The following is a 13205-nucleotide window of genomic DNA, read 5'->3' on the forward strand; positions in this document are numbered from 1 at the left end:
CCTTCATTGTGCACCGGGTTGGACAAGATGACCCTGAAGGTCCCTTCCAACTCTTAACATTTTATGATCCTATGATTGGCAGGGGTGTCGGGTGTTGAATCCCGACCGATCAGATGTTGATAACTTATCTTAAGGCCAACCTCTTTAACTGCTTTATTGATGCTGAAATCATTTTTTTTATTTATGTGATTTAATAAAATTGGATATATTGATTTGCTTATATTCAATCTGAGTGTAAATACTTTTTGGTGCAATTCTCTTTTTTGGAGTGGAGAAGTGGAGGGAGAACGGTTATTTTATTTACCGAGCACATCTGAATTTTTTTTTTGGGGGGGGGGAATTATTCATGACTGTCTAGGACTTACGTCTGAGGACACTGATTTGGTCTAAACACAGGCTTTTGCTTATGTACAGTTTTGCATATTCTGTACATTATTTTATTTTATATTTTATTGATTGTATTGTTTAGGTTTTTTCTGTTTTGGAGGAAGAGAATGATCTCGCTGAGATAAAAGAAGAAATACAGCAAATTAAGGTTAATTAATTATTCGTCTAAGATCTACGTCAATGTCTTTAGTATAGTTTGTCCAGTGACCGCATCTGACCCAAGTTTTTTTATTTTTGCAGACAGAAATTGAGCATGCAAAACTATTCTCTTATCAAAAGAATCACAAAATGCGTAAAGTGAGTAAAATATTAATTGTGATAAGATTGTGCCGCTAACAGCTATACTATACGTTTTCGAGTGACCATTTTTAAGTTTGAAAGGATAGTTCTATAGTTTCATCTTTGTGAGTGTGCCGCTCCCCGGCTTGCCAGCTTTCTGTTTGCTGGGGGTGGTATGCTCCTGAACATTGAGAGTAGGAATCAACTAAATGGTTGTAGCTCTGGTCCAATCTATGTTCACTCTGATTCTGCAGAGTCATCAGAGGAACACAGCACAATAAAGCTTTAGATCAGTACTTACTAGCTCTATGAAAAATAACTTGTAAGCACTACACATGCTTGAATACGCTGCAAGACTGCAGCAATGGCTAGTTATGTAAGCAATTAGCAGTAGAAAATATGAAATATCCCTCCAAGAATGGAGAGAACTTTTAGTAAGATTAAAATTGCAAAATTACTTGTTTTTACAGTTTACAATTTTAACAAGTATTGATGTAGATATAACCTCTTTAAAATGAAGAGTTTTTATTATTATTATTTCTTATCCTACAGTAGCTTTATTTTTTATTTTCCCACTCTGGGATTTATCCATTGTGTGGTAGTGTGATGAAATATTATACGGTATATGTCAATATGACTAAGCTGATGAATAATTGTTCACTTGTTGCATGCATAACAACTCAGGATCCTGAAATACGTTTTTTCATTCCAGCGTTCTTTATTAGGATACATTAGAGAAGCATTTATTAGATCAAGTCAGCTGAACACAGTAAAAGATGAGGTTGGTACAAGCGCTACATGTTCAATGTCTATAAGCACAAAAAGGTTTATTTTTAAAATCAGTCCCACGGCCCGCTGAGCAGTGTATAGGAATATCTCATCCAACCAGTAATGACAGCCAGTGAAGTATCCTCAAAACAAAAACTGCCACAGTAATTACAGTAATTTTACCTCCCCCAACCTGATTTTTTAAGTTGCTTCCTTTCTGCAATTGATAACCCCAACGTAAATGTACTAAAAGAAAGGGGAAAGCGCTTTGTAGGGCAAGCATTTGTGTCATAAGGTGAGATCTCCCATTCCCCTAAGATATCAACTCTTACCCTGTACTGTTGTGTTTAAAAAGGACACCTGTTTTGCCTGGTAAGGCTATGTTCACATATTGAGAATTCACAGCAGATCTTTCTGCACCTAAAAATCAGAATGAAGGCAGGAAGAACGCTGGTTAAAAGAAGCACGTTTTTACATGCAATTTTTTCCCCACATTTGTTTGAATTGGTAAAAAACGTGAAAACGATTAAGGAATTTACATCCTGCTGATTTTAAAGGCTTTCATCGTTGTGAACAAACCCTAAAGGTACCGTCACATTAAGCGACGCTGCAGAGATATAGACAACGATGCCGATCACTGCAGCGTCGCTGTTTAGTCGTTGTGTGGTCGCTGGAGAGCTGTCACACAGACAGCTCTCCAGCGACCAACGATGCCGAAGTGCCCGGGTAACCAGGGTAAACATCGGGTTACCAAGCGCAGGGCCGCGCTTAGTAACCCGATGTTTACCCTGGTTACCATTGTAAATGTAAAAAAAAAAAAACACTACATACTTACATTCCGGTGTCTGTCGCGTCCCCCGGCGTCAGCTTCCCTGCACTGTGTAAGCGCCGGCCGTAAAGCAGAGCGGTAACGTCACCGCTGTGCTCTGCTTTAAGGCCGGCCGGCGCTGACACAGTGCAGGGAAGCTGACGCCGGGGGATGCGACAGACACCGGAATGTAAGTATGTAGTGTTTGGTTTTTTTTACATTTACAATGGTAACCAGGGTAAATATTGGGTTACTAAGCGCGGCCCTGTGCTTAGTAACCCGATGTTTACCCTGGTTACAAGTGAAGACATTGCTGGATCGGCGTCACACACGCCGATTCAGCGATGTCTGCGGGTGATCCAGCGATGAAATAAAGTTCTGGCCTTCTAGCTCCGACCAGCGATGTCACAGCAGGATCCTGATCGCTGCTGCGTGTCAAACACAACGATATCGCTATCCAGGACGCTGCAACGTCACGGATTGCTATCGTTATCGTTCTAAAGTTGCTCAGTGTGAAGGTACCTTAAGAGTTTTCAGGAGCTGGGGCTGCTGCAGGTGACCCTTATCTGGATCTAGCCTGATCCGTCAGTAGAAGTGTAATTCATAGAGTAGAAAAAGGTGCCTGAACATTGAGCAAATTTCAAGTACTACAGCCTTTTGGAACAGTAGTACTTTATTTGATGGATAAATGTCTTTGCGTATCTGGATTATATGAATGCCTTCGTCAGGACCATTTATCAACCTGGAAAAGGAATCTGGAGAATCTAGAATCGCATAAACATCTAATCTATTAGTAGTCACATCAGTTTCCTGTTTTGCCTTTAGCATCAATAGTGTCACCCCGTTCTTCAATAGTGACATCTGGACTTCTACGTCTTCTTCAGCTATCACATTCAGAAAACCCTTTCCTTAGTAAAAATAGCAAAAGCAAATTGAATGTTTCCTGTCAGGTCCTACTTTTTTTATGTGAAATCGTACATTCTGTACAGTGTAGTACAGCAAAGTAATTTGTTTGAATTTATAATTTTATCAGTATTGTATGTAAAAAGTCCACACGTGACAAGTAGCAGCGGATGTAAACTGTTGCTTGTTGATTTATCCAGTAAAATTGTAATTTTGCAAATGATCTTGTGTCCCTATCCTTTGAGTTTTGAAAGCAGAAACTATTTCTTACTAAACATGTTCTCTGTCGCAGAATGTAGATTTTGAAACAAAAGACTTAGATATTGTCACCTCACGTGAAAAAGAGTAAGTATTTAGCTTAAAAGATCGTTCTTGTGTTCTTTAATGGTTAAAATTGCAAATTGCATGTAGAAATTAGCAATTTTCAATTTACTGGTTATTAAAAGTCTTCTCTGTTCTCAAGAATGGATTTTTAATGTTATTGGTTATTGCTTGTTGTCCAGTAAGTAGTCTTATCAGCAGTGGCCAAACAAGTGCAGTGCTTACAAACTCTTTCCAACAGAGTTTCTAAGTCAGGATCGCTGGAGAGCACTCTTACCTCTCAGTCATAGAGTCAGTGCTAGTGTGCTCCACCGATGGTGCAGAGTTGAAGTTGCCTTCTATAACCGCATCCGAGAGTGCACAATTCAGGCCAGTGGCACAAAGATGTCGAGTGTCCGAACTGTCAATTAAGCAAGAGTGCACCGCCTCGTCAAGCAGGAAATGGGGTGGCTGGAGAAGATAATTGTAGTTAAAGTATATTCTAGATTGACCATAACACTGCTTGCTAAGAAGGGCCTCCTTTTACATGTTCATAATATAATGCTAAAATACTGATTACCTACAGAAGCCCATACTTTAATCTGGCCATGATGGCAGATGCAACCAGCCTAGGCTTTTATAACTTTATATGAAGGTGAACATGGAATTTGGTTCATACTGCATTTGAGTTTAGAGCTTTGTAAAGATACATATAATAAAATCATTCAATCCTGACATTTTTACAACTTTCCAGCATTTGGAGAAACTCAAATTCCAAGCTAATATTCCAAATTTCTAGCCAATTAATTGCCTGCTTACTATTATGATGTTTTATATTCTAATTGGATGAAAGAGAAGCCAAAGAAAATATTAGCGTTCTTTAGACTCCTTGCTGTAGCATTTGAACACTTGTCAAAAGATTGCAGAAATCTATACGAAGAAACAACAGAAAAAGTACTTAATCATAGGGCTTTCAGATGAAAAGATCATTTAAACAAAAATCCCTATTAAGAGCTAAGTAGCTTACACTTTGTGAGTGGCACAAGGCCACTCAAATAACAGATAGAGCTCCTAGCGGGTTGAGATGGCCTACAGCTTCCACACCTGTCACTCTATGTATGAACGCCGTAATTACAATCCCTTTTACAGAAAAAAACAAAAAGGATCACCAGCCAGCACTACTTCTGAGCATATTTATTGCAGAAGGTACGATATAATTTCATTTACTTCGCAGGAGAGGGAGAGGATCCACACACGTGGAAATTCAAACTTATCGATCACCACATCCAGTGCTAAATGTTAACACAAAAGAAGGCATAATCCAATTCTGATGTACTCCTTTATGGCTCTTATTCTATCTTACAGACCGGATCAAAAATCATCAAATGAAGATGAGCAGTCCACTTCAGGATGTCTTCAATTTCGCAAGCTGAGCTGGAGAAAGTAGTGTAATAATACTTAGCAATATAGTTCAGTATTCCATAAAGCATTGATGTAGACAGAGACCGACATCCAAATGACTGGAACCGATCAGCCGCAGGATAATTTTTTTTCCCCCCTTAGAAAGTCTCACATGTGTGGAAAGTTATTTACCTTCATATTAGCACTATAGTTGCACATAGATACTGTTTTTTTTGTTTTGTTTTTTTCTTATGACAGGTTACCTTTAGAGAAGCACTCCTATAAAAGTTTTTATCCTCTTTTACTATATTGCAATCATCATATTATATAGAACTTTATACTTACAATAGTTCATTTTGTATTCTCAACAAATTTTTCTTTTTTCCATCACGTGATTAAAAACTGAAAAGCTGAATCCTTCTAAGCCGTTTGTAGAAACAGGAGGTCAATTTTCCCAGCATGAGTCATAAGTGACTGCAAAAGTCCTGGCGGGAGGAGGGGAGGTGAGGAGCAGCTGTGCCAGGAGTTGAAGAGGGGAATGATTTGTAGAGACATCCTGTTTCTGCATAGAACAGAGAAAACCAAAGAATTTATTGGGTAGAAAGGCAAAATAAGCAATTGTAAATACACAGTGCTATATACCGTAATAAGACTATTGGAACATATTAAAATGATAACAACTTTGATGGGAGAGCTCCTATAATCGTTTCAATGGCACCACAGACCCTGCAACTGTTACTCTCATTTCAACTTCACAAATAAAAATATAAGAAAATAGATTACATAAAACCATAAACTGTAGAAGGCTGTTCATTATGAGAAGGTACTATTACTGGGCTGCACATTACCTGTGACACTTTAAACGTCTTTTAAAATATGGACTAAGAAACCGGTCTGAGGAGTAAGAAAGGCAAGATGGTATAACTAAAATGTTCACTTATGTGTTATTATTTTTTGTGTGTGTATGTTATAGCTGTGGTTCCCTTGCAATGACTTTTTCCTGATACCGCACTGTATGGTTGAAGCATGTCTTGATATCTATTTGAACCCTTTCTCACAACAAAGCAATAAAAGATTCTCCATGTGTCAAAGTTTTGTTTTTTTATGTAAATTGGCTTATACCTAATCCATCAAGGTTCACTATTTATGTTTTAATAAAGGGTATAGCATCAAAAACTTGTTTTCAGTGATGAGCTGCAGCTCTGGATCTGACCTAGAATTCTTGTAGACAGTGAAGACAGACGAAAGACAATATTTTAGTGGGGCTGCTTTCATTACAAAAAGCATTAATCTGTCACTTTAAAAACATTTAAGGCATTTTCGTTCACTGACTATACAGTAGATGGTAATAATGTAATAAAACTGGTATGAAATATCAAGTCAAAGGTGTGAATGACTGCAAGCTCATACATCGCAAACATCTGATTCAGAAAATACGGCTCCATATTCTAAAATGTTTTCCAATTTGAGTAGGGAGTGGACCATTTGCATTGTAAGTGGAGAGTGGTGGTGGTGGGGGTTGTCCTACGGCATGCTGCCTCAAAATCAGAGGTTGCTATGATCTGTGATATATGGGGAAAAAGGTAAGCAAATGTCTTCATAACTCCTTAAAGGGAACCTGTCACCTGAATTTGGCGGGACTGGTTTTGGGTCATATGGGCGGAGTTTTTGGGTGTTTGATTCACCCTTTCCTTACCCGCTGGCTGCATGCTGGCTGCAATATTGGATTGAAGTTCATTCTCTGTCCTCTATAGTACACGCTTGCACAAGGCAAGATTGCTTTGCGCAGGCGTGTACTATGGAGGACAGAGAATGAACTTTAATCCAATATTGCAGCCAGCATGCAGCCAGCGGGTAAGGAAAGGGTGAATCAAACACCCAAAAACTCCGCCCATATGACCCAAAACCAGTCCCGCCAAATTCAGGTGACAGAGTCCCTTTAACGACCGCTGATACATCTTTTTAACAGTGGTCATTAAGGGGCCTTATACTCCGCTCTGCTTTTTAACGGTGCTGAGGAATAAGTGAATAGCTCCAACCCCACGGCTGAAATTCCAGCAACCTTATGGAGGCGGCCTTCCCTCGGCACTTGGTTCCTTGCTGTCACTATTTCTCCTATTGTGCTGTCCCCACCTTATACAAGCACGTGTCCCATAACATAACGCCTTTCCTGACCAACGCGGTTACTGGGAATGCCCCATTAATTACTGACACATGGACAAGTGCTTGTAGGCAGGGATGCCACATTTCCCTTAAGGCACACTGGGTGAACCTTGTGGAGGCTGGGACCAAGTGTGCCATCCCAGGGTCCAACGTGCTACCAACGCCTAGAATTGTGTGATCTAGTTCCATCAGGGTTTCCCTACCTCCTACAGTTTCTGCACCCCCTCCTCCTCAATCTCCGAATTGTTGTTCATATTAGTCACAAGGTGGAAGCACTGCAGCACTGTCTCTGTAAAGCGGCAACAGGCTCTGCTGAAACTTTCTTTAGGGCTCATACTCACTTGCGCGAAACTCAGAAGAGTCTCGCATGGCAATACCCGGCGCTGCTGCCGGCACTCAGATCGGAGCGTGCGGCCGCACAGCAATACATGCAGTTGCACGCTCCCCTCCTCTGTGCCATGTGCAGTGCCAAGTATTGCTGTGCGAGACTCATTCGAGTTTCGCGCAAGTGAGTATGAGCCCATAGGTGACAAACAGCACAACATCACAGAGTTGTTCAAAGGTCTAACAAACAAGACAGATCTTTGGCTCTCACTGGTGAACGTATAACCAGGCATGGTTGTGTGTGATAATGGCAATAACCTGGTGGTGACTCTGAAGCTTGGCAACCTTGCACATATACCATGCCTGGCCCACGTGCTCAACTTAGTGGTTCAGCAGTCTCTGAAAACCTACCCAGATTTTTCTGAGCTATTTGTGAAGTGTGTGCCTATTTCCGCAAGTCTCCTACAGCTGCTGCCAGTCTAGCAGTGCTGCAGCAGCACTTTCAAGTCCTACCACACTGACCGGTTTGCGACGTGACCATGAGCTGCCATGCTGGCAAGGCTTTCTGAGCAGCAGATGGAAGTAGTTGAATACCAGCCACAATATGGTTGTCGTTATTCCAGTCAGCCTACGCACATAAGAATAGATGAGTGGGCATGGATGTCTGACATCTGTGAGGTTCTACAAAACTTTGAATAATCAACAGAGATGATGAGTGGCGATGATGCCATAATCAGCATAACCATCCCACTTCTGTGTCTACTGAAACACTCACTGCTCACAATTAAAGAGGAAGCTTTGCATGTAGACCAGGTGGAGATGGAGGAAGAAATTAGATAGAGTGATATTTCCCAGCCCGGCCTCATGTTATCATCTCTGCGTGGATTGGTTGATAATGAGGAGGAGGAACAGGAGATAGTTGCCTGCGCTACAGAGGATACTAGCCACACCAGCTTCATTCCATCTCTTTAGCGTGTATGGGCTGAAGAGGATGAGATGGATAGCTGTTCCCCTGGTGGGAACAGGGAAATCTTGCCTGTTAGGAGTCTGGCACACATAGCTGGCTTTATGTAGCGCTGCCTTTGCCATGGCTCGCATTATATACATTTTGGCCAACACTGATTAATGGTGTTCACCCTTCTCAACCCAAGCTACAAGGAGCTACAAGGAGTACTTTCCATCTCCTTCCTGTGGTGGAGAATGCTAGTAAAATGGTGAAATACCAGAAGATGCTAGTTGAACAATTAGTGAAAAAATTTCCATCTGACAAAACTGGCGGCAGAGGTCATAGTTCATAGTTCCTTGGACAACCAAGGAATTGAGATGAGGGAGACACATACCAGATCCAACAGAGGCAGGGAAAGACTATCAAAGGTCTGGGATAGTTTCATTAGACCCTCTCAATGATCAGGCCCTGATGTGCTGGGTTTTCTGACAAGGAGGGAAAAGTTTTGGAAGATGGTGAAGGAGTTCCTAGTCGAACGTACCAGCGTCCTCTGTGATTCCTCTGTGCCATACAACTATTGGGTATCTAAGCTAGACCAATGGCATGAACTGTCTCCCATCGCCTTGGAGGTGCTGGCCTGCCCTGCTGCTAGCTTTTTGTCAGGGAGGGTTTTTAGTGCCACTGGGGGGGCATAATAACTGATAGGCGCATCTGCCTGTCAAATACAAATGCACAAGTGCTGACAGGCTGACTCTTATAAAAAAAGTAACAAGGCCTAGATTGGCCCAGACTTTTCAACACCGCAGAATGACAGCGGCCAGTTCTAAGGTTCCTAACATACTTGTATATTCCCATGTACCCCTTCACACCCAAACAAGGGTATGCGGTTCTTGTTTTCCTCTTTCTAGTGTCCGCTTGTTCACCATATCTACATGGCTGATGCGACACTCGTTCTTAATTTTTACATGGTGTGTATGATGCCCTAATACATAATTTTTAGAGACCTACCTTTAAAAATCGCATATACAGTGGAGGAAATAAGTATTTGATTCCTTGCTGATTTTGTAAGTTTGCCCACTAACAAAGATATGAGCAGTCTATAATTTTAACCCCTTTATGACCCCAGCTTTTTTCAGTTTAGCATTTTCATTTTTTTCTCAGCTTCTTCCCAGAGCCATAACTTTTTTATTTTTCCATCAATATGCAATGTGTGGGCTTATTTTTTGCAGGACAAGTTGTACTTTTGAACGACATCATTGGCTTTAGTATGTCGTATACTCGAAAACAGAGAAAAAATTCCAAGTGCGGTGAAATTGCAAAAAAAAGTGCAATCTCGCACTTGTTTTTTGTTTGACTTTTTTGCTAGGTTCACTAAATGCTACATTTTACCTACCATTATGATTCTCCAGGTCATTACGAGTTCATAGACACCAAACATGTCTAGGTTCTTTTTTATCTAAGTGGTGAAAAAATTCTAGTTTGATAAAAAAAAATAACTGTGCCATTTTCCAATACCTGTAGCATCTCCAATTTTCCTGATCTGGGGTGTTAGGTGTCGAGTTCCTGCCTCTGCACAGGGGGAATCTCGAACCATCTCTGCTGCGGTCTCCCATTCTTCTCCAGCCGCAGTGGAGACGTCGGTCCCAGCGTCTTGCTCAGTCTCACTCTGTGCATAGGGTTACTGCTGCTTTTCCTGCTTCTGCCATTGAAGCCAGTGCTGGGCAGCGGCGAGCAGACGCTTCTGAGACTAAGTCCTACTTTGCACACACTGAGCATGCCCAGGGCAAGATCTCTCAGTGGAGATCTAGGGTCACATGCTCAGGTACTGCAGCGACTTCCATTGGTCCTTCTCACGGAAGGTCCTGTAGGTACTAGGACTAAGTTCTGCTTTGCACACTGAGCATGCCCAGGGCAAGATCTCTCAGTGGAGATCTAGGGTCACATGCTCAGGTACTGCAGCAATTCCATTGGTCCTTCTTTGAAACGTCCTATACGTGCTGCAGCTATTTAAGGCTCGCATTACCGCACGGCCATGCGCTAGTGTACATTTGTAAATGTGTGTGTGTTGTGAGTGAAAGTCGCTCTTTAAATAACCCTTCCTATTGGATGACTGTTCGCGGAAGGTGTATGATTGCTATCTAGCGCCCGACTTATCGGTACCGTGGCCCTATGACTTAACAGGGTTCGCTTCCTTCACACAGGGTGAAGTTAACCTGTGTGTATTCACATTGTACCGCCATATAGTCCGTCATTACTTGGCAGCAGGTTCCATCTCTGCATGGTGAACCCCGGGCTGCGAACGCACCTTATTCTACCTATCTTATTATTTGGTGCGTTCCGCTAGCCCTAACATGGGGTTGTGTGAGGGCTTATTTTTTTGCATGCCGAGCTGACGGTTTTAATACCATTTTGGTGGAGATACGATCTTTTGATCGCCCGTTATTGCATTTTAATGCAATGTCACGACGACCAAAAAAAACAAAAAATTCTGGCGTTTTTACTTTATTTAGTCGCTACGCCGTTTAGTGATCAGGTTCATCAGGTTCATCCTTTTTTTAATTGATAGATTGGGTGATTCTGAATGCTGCGATACCAAATATGTGTAGGTTTGATTTTTTTTACTGTTTTTATTTTGAATGGGGCGAAAGGGGGTGATTTAAACTTTTTTTTTTTTAGTGTGTCGGGATCACACTCAGTCGGAGCAGCCTTTGGAAGTGGAGAATCACCAGAAATAATACACAAGACACGTCTTGTATAGTGTATCACTGGGAAGTCTCTGAAGCACGCCCGCCTTCAATGTGCTATCCCTTCTTCATATAGTTGTTTCAGTAGGTTTAGTGGTTATACAAGTTTTGCATGTTTAAACAAAGAGACAAAACAGGAAAGAAAAGAAAAGAAAACAGTTTCGTGGGCGGCAGTTTCACAACAAACAGTACAAAGGCAATTCCACAGACAGGAAAAACAGGATTTCATACTATAGCTAAAATGTCCTTGAATGGACAGGTCAATATTTATCACAAATTCTTTTTTTTTTTATTTTTGTTCATTGAGGTAATCATTTTTGTTCTGCTCTTCACAATCCCCCCTTTGACATATTCCATTCAAAACCTTGTCGATCATTTTAGTCATTCTTTTTGTGATATTACAAAAAAAAAACTTTATATTCTCGCATCCATTACACAAAATTTATTTGTGCATACCAAGATACCCTTGAGTACAACCTTGAACAATACATATATAATTACAATAACCATAACTGTATGTATTAGGCTTTGCATAATCCCGGTAACCCACCCACCGATCCCTCTGAACCAATTGGCCGGGTTAAGAAAAGAAAAGGTATCTGACCACCAGCTATCCTTATTTTGGTCATTGTCTTTGTCATACTGATCCCTGAGTCGTTGTACGTCTTTTAATTTAAATCTCATACTCATAGTACTATTCGGGTCTATATAATGACAGCAGGTGGGTCCGATGATTTGACACATACCCCCTTGTGAGGCAGTTAGGTAATCCAATACCAGGGTATGTTGGTTAGTGACTATTATAAGCTGATTCTGTACAGCTATACTAGTATTTAATATGTCCAATATATCCCGAATCTGATCATCTAGATAATCCGTGGCTCTAACTAATTTATCCCACATCTGTGTTAACATAGGATAAATAAAAATGGTACTAGCAATTTTGTTGGGAATTCCCATTTGTAATATATGCGGCCTCCCCGAGGGACGTGGTGAGTTATCTGCAGCTCTTTTATACAGTGTGTGCTTGGGCACGGCTTGCATATTCACTTGTTTATTTGAAATTATGAAAGTAGCCGGGGTTAGGCGTCCTAATGTACAAGTACCCTTTATACCTACGGGAAGCCATTTATATGCTCCTTCTCCGCATATCCAAAATGTACCCTCAGGCAGATCCCACAAAGCTGAGTGCTGCAATACCAATCTGTGAGCCAAATCCACAAAACTAGATACATTCTGAAGCATACACCAAGAGGGTTTTTGTCCCAAGGGGCTACAGTACCCGGCTGCGGGATTACCACATACATGCATTCCGTTGACATACTCATTGGATTCATTACAAACCAGGTTCCCCGGCTTACTTGTACAACTGTTTGCATCACCTTGGGGGAACAACTCAGAATGTTCCCATTTTCTATTATGTATGTATCTTTCCAATACTGTAGGTTTGAAAGCATCAGAGGAAGGGGTGGTTGTACTGAAACTGAGCTGTAGATTTTCAGTGGGGACCTGTCCTAAATCAGTTAATCCAGTCTTATTCCTAGGTACCCATTTTCCTCCCTTGAATGCTAAATATTGTAAGTTGTCTATTTTTCCTGTAAGATTGCCCTGCCACCAAGGAAATTCTACCCATCCCACAATTGGTATGGCGATTGTAGTATTCCATAGTCTAGTATTGCCAGGTTGGTTGTTGGCCAGGTTGTCTGAACAATTAGGCCAAGCAAATATTTCTTCAGCTGACACGGGAACTGCTAGGAAAGGTATACTTGTGGCTGATACTGGTGAATGGGTACAGATCCAACAATCTGCCAGGGGTTGCGTATTATTTAACAAGTCATGCACTAATTTTCTATGATGTTGTACGAATCTATTGTTCAAAGGGGCTAGAGAATTCAGTCTTTCCCATGCCTCCGTTGAGGTTAACATTATTAACATCAATATCATGAGTCTTATACTGCTTTTTTGCAATGGCTTGCATGTATCCATGATGCCTTTCCTTCAAGCTTGACTGCTGTTGGAGTTGTTAACAGGACTTGGAAAGGTCCGTCAAATCTCGGTTCCAGAGTCTTTCTGGTGTGTCTTTTCACATAGACTTGATCACCAGGTTCCAACTTGTGGCCTCCTTCGAGATTTTCTGGATCTGGAAGGGAAGCAAAAACTTGCGAATGCACTTTAGTTAAAC

At 41.3% G+C, this 13205-nt stretch overlaps 1 long non-coding RNA gene across 1 annotated transcript; it reads left to right on the plus strand.

Annotated features, from left to right (window-relative positions):
- Positions 1–625: 625 nt before the first annotated feature.
- Positions 626–3490, plus strand: LOC138672133 (uncharacterized). The gene is made up of 3 exons (XR_011319598.1): positions 626–684; positions 1379–1447; positions 3438–3490. It is a non-coding gene; the product is annotated as an uncharacterized lncRNA (long non-coding RNA).
- Positions 3491–13205: the final 9715 nt, after the last annotated feature.

This window comes from Ranitomeya imitator, chromosome 3 (assembly GCF_032444005.1).
Source record: "Ranitomeya imitator isolate aRanImi1 chromosome 3, aRanImi1.pri, whole genome shotgun sequence".
Classification (NCBI taxonomy): Eukaryota; Metazoa; Chordata; class Amphibia; order Anura; family Dendrobatidae; genus Ranitomeya; species Ranitomeya imitator.